Source organism: Colobus angolensis, unplaced genomic scaffold (genome assembly GCF_000951035.1).
Source record: "Colobus angolensis palliatus isolate OR3802 unplaced genomic scaffold, Cang.pa_1.0 Scaffold24, whole genome shotgun sequence".
NCBI lineage: Eukaryota > Metazoa > Chordata > Mammalia > Primates > Cercopithecidae > Colobus > Colobus angolensis.
The window spans coordinates 3739274-3743451 of record NW_012115599.1 but is presented as its reverse complement, the minus strand read 5'-3'; the positions used below and the strand labels follow the sequence as shown (position 1 = coordinate 3743451).

At 50.2% G+C, this 4178-nt stretch overlaps 1 long non-coding RNA gene across 1 annotated transcript; it reads right to left on the bottom strand.

Annotated features, from left to right (window-relative positions):
* Window positions 1-2572: 2572 nt before the first annotated feature.
* LOC105514091 lies at window positions 2573-3608 on the bottom strand. The gene is made up of 2 exons (XR_001002126.1): window positions 3337-3608; window positions 2573-3007 (listed from the first exon to the last, which is right to left on the bottom strand). It is a non-coding gene; the product is annotated as an uncharacterized LOC105514091 (long non-coding RNA).
* Between the last annotated feature and the right edge of the window lie 570 nt (window positions 3609-4178).

Below are 4178 nucleotides of genomic sequence, written 5' to 3'. Positions count from 1 at the left end.
GCCAGGATGGTCTCGATCTCCTGACCTTGTGATCCGCCCGTCTCGGCCTCCCAAAGTGCTGGGATTACAGGCTTGAGCCACCGCGCCCGGCCTCTCTCTCTTTTTTTTGAGCTGGAGTCTCTCGCTCTGTTGCTTTGCCTAGGCTGGAGTGTAGTGGCGTGATCTCAGCTCACTACAACCTCTGCCTCCTGCATTCAAGCAATTCTCATGCCTCAGCCTCCCAAGTAGCTGGGATTACAGGCATGCACCAGCACGCTTGGCTCATTTTTGTATTTTTAAAAGTAGAGACAGGGTTTCACCATGTTGGCCAGGCTGCTCTTGAACTCCTGACCTCAAGTGATCTGCCTGCCTCGGCCTCCCGAAGTGCTGGGATTAGGTGTGAGCCACTGCACCTGGCTAGAGCTTAGTTCCCTAGTGTTGGTACTTGGAGCCTACTTTTTTGGAGGAGGTCTTTTCTATAAACCCACTCTGGAAACAATATCAAAGCAGGAAGTGAGAGATTGTGTTTGAGGTCCACAGTCCAGCTGGAAGAAGTGGTAGAGGGAGGACCTTAGATTGTCAGGCCATTGGGCCACAGAATCAGGGCCTGGATCTGGGACAGTCCTTGGTCTCCCCTGAGGTTCTAGGCTCCTGGTCCACCTGTTTGGAATCCCTGTCTCTTGGGTGGCAGGGAGTGAGCTATTTGTGTAAGGCCTTAGAATATGTCCCAAGCTCTCTGGCATCAGGCACCCCACTCAGGGGCCAAACAGAAAGCTGTGAAGGGTAGTGAGAAAAGTCTCTTCTTACACCTCCTCTCTACCAACACTATTTAGTATCTTGCTTTTTTAGCTTTCATGTTATATTATGACTGGTTTCCCATGTCATTAAATATTCTTCAGAAATTTAACTTTGATAACATATTATCCCCATTAACCATAACTTTATCGTCCTCCAACTGTTCAAAAGTTAGATTATTTCTAGCTTTTACTATTGTAGTATATTTAACCTCACTGGTAATTGATCTAAAAGGAATAATTAGGAATCAGTCCCCAAATTTTGAGATGGCAACCAAGAAGTCTTTTTCATTTTCCACAGCTTTCCCACATTTTTGTTTTTTTTAAGAGACGCTCTGCCACCCAGGCTGCAGTGCAGTGGGATGATCATAGTTCACTGTAACCTCAAATTCCTGGGCTTAACCAATCTTCATGCCTCAGGCTCCCAAATAGCTAGGATTAATGGCACATGCCACCATGCCAGGCTAATTTTCTTATTTTTGTAGAGACAGGAGTCTTGCTATGTTGCCCAGGCTGGTTTTGAACTCCTGGGCTCAAGTGATCCTCTCACCTCAACCTCCCTAAATGTTGGGATTATAGAGGTGAGCCACCATGCTTTCTTTTTTTTTTTTTTTTAATTCTGTTTTGGAAAGGATATACCTCTTGCCACCATCTGAATAATATCTATCTTTACTATTATTATTTATGTCTGTAAATAGCTTTACAGTTCACAAAGCATTTTCTTATATAATGTCTCAGCTAATCAACACAGCAACACTATGAAATAAGCTATTATTTCCATTTTACATTTGGGGAAATTAAGGCTCAGAAAGGCTATGTGACATGTTCAAGGTAATACATTTAGTGTCAGAGCTGGGATGTGGACTCAGGTCTTGGTACTTCCAAAACCATATCCTTTACCGTGGGCAAAGTGCTATGCTGGGGTCTTGCCAGACACATAGATAGCATTGGAAGAAGGGCAGGTATGGAACAGCACCCCATGCATAGTGGGCGATGTCATTGGTAAGATACAGAGAAAGCGCTACAGACAGTGGCTTTGCAAGGACAGAGCGGTTCCTCCCACAGAGGGCATGCAGTAGGCTTTGGGAAGAAACGTGGCCAAGTCGGGTCTTCAAAGGTGAATAGGATCTAGATATTCAGAATAAGAGAGAGGGCTTTGCACAGGCTCAGTGAATGGGAAAGGAAAGTGTGGCTGACTGGGGAAAGCGCCAGCACAGGGAGCAAGAGATGGGGCGTGGCTGGGGAGGAATGGAATTGTAATTCTAGCCTCACAGAGGCTAGAGCCAGCAGGGCCTTGGGATCATGTGGGGAGGAAACCAGAGATGTGTGGAACAATTTGCTGAAGGCAGAACCAGGCAGGGAAAGGGCAGGGTCGGTTGGTACCCTTGCCTCTGGCCACCCGGGCCAATGCTCCTTCCCTGCAGTAAACCTGATTAATCTCAAACTCAGGTGTTTCCTTGGAATAGCATTTACTGCGGGGCGCAGTGGCTCACGCCTGTAATCTCAGCGCTTTGGGAGGCTAAGGCAGGAGGATCCCTTGAGCCTAGGGGTTCGAGACCAGCCTGGGCAACATAGCAAGAGCCTGGGCAACATAGCAAGACCCTGTGGTTAAAAAAATAATAATAATAAAATTAGCCGATAGTGGTGGCACGCGACCGTAGTATCAGCTTCTTGGGAAGCTGAGGCACGAGGATCACCTGAGTCCAGACAGGGCGAGGCTGCAGTGAGCCATCATCGTGCCACTGTACTCCAGCCTGGGCGACAGTGTGAGACCCTGTCTCAAAAAAAGAAAAAGTTGTTCAAGTTGTGTAGTGCACGGGAGGAAAGAAGTATGACAAGAACATAGGACAGCAGCCGGCTCTTTTTCTCCTCAGGATGTGGAGAGTGGGCGCCTTGGGAAGATGAAATTGAGTATGTGCGGGGGAGGGGTCAATATGAAACAAGGTCGGGAGGGGGGCGGGGAGAGCTGGGGCGCTAGAGGAGCTTGGGGCTCGCGCTGCGGAGGAGGAAGCGCTTTCCGCGGTCGCTGGGGGGAAGTGGTTAGGAGGAAGCAAGGGCAGTGGAGGGGACTGCTGGAGGGTCCCATCTGGGAAAGCAGGCACGGATGCGGTGACATTTCCTCCTGTCACCCTGGCAAAGAGTTCGCCGGGCTGGAGGGTCAGAGTTCTCAGATCCAAGTGAAGAAAACCGGGAACGGTTCCGGCTCTGGGGACTGACATTCATCGCGGCAGTTTCTGGTGGCAAAACAGAGGAAACAAAGGAATGATGAAATGAACTGAGCTGCCTTCATGCCCCGGATGAATGTTCAGCCATTAGAGAAGAGTGAATCCCAGCTGGGATTTGGGGTTCCACGGTGTACTAGAAAAGCAAGACAAAGAGAAGCGCCTACTAGAAGCTGCCATTTTGGGAAACAAAAGCAAACGTGTGTGTGTGCGTGTGTGTGTGTGTGTGTGTGTGATGTTACATGGACATGGGGAAATTACGGAAGTAAATACTAATGCTAGTGTAAATTGGGATGGTGGAAAATGAGGAAGAGGGCGGCGGGGGCATCCTTAGTACTTACAGAGAAAACGGAGCAAGTGCACAAGCACGCCAAACCACCCGTTGCCTGAGCTCGGCGCACACGCGGCTAGGATGACGCCTGTAGGGTGCCCCAGGGGCCCTGCTCGCCGCCACGCTGCTCAGGGTCATTTACAGTCTCTCCGCTCTTTGTTAAATAAAGATGGTGAGACAGGGACGGGCTGGAGTCCGCAGGGGTCTTGGAGGGCGGAGGAGACGGGTCGGGGCCCCCCTCGCTCCTGCCACGCTGCCGCCACCCCAGACAAAGACAGCTGCGTCCCGCGGGAGAGCAGGGGGCCCTGCGCGCAGGACCTGACTCTCCTGTCCCGTCTCCCCCTGACGCCAACACACCCAAGCGGCAGCCCACTCCCCTTCTACCCCGCAGCCATCTGCTTCCCACCCCTTGGTTTTTTTTCTTTTCCCCTCCCCTCAGCATCCCCCCAACCTCCTCTCATACACTTTCTAATTGTCTAATGAATTTACCTATAAGTGGAATCATACAATACTCGTCCTTCTGTGTCAGTCTTATTTTGCTTAGCATAATGTTTTTTATTTATTATTATTTTTTTCTTTAATTGAGACAGGGTCTCGCTCTGTCGCGCAGGCTGGAGCACAGTGGCGCTCAGCTCACTGCAACCTCCACCTCCGGGTTTCAAGTGATCCTTCCACCTCAGCCTCCCGAATAGCTGGGACTACAGGCGCGCCGCCACCACTGCCTAGCTAATTTTTATACCTTTGGTAGAGATGAGGTTTCGCCATGTTGCCCACGCTGGTCTCCAGCTCCTGAACTCAAACAATCCTCCCGCCACAGCCTCCCAAAGTGCTGTAATTACAGGCGTGTGAGCC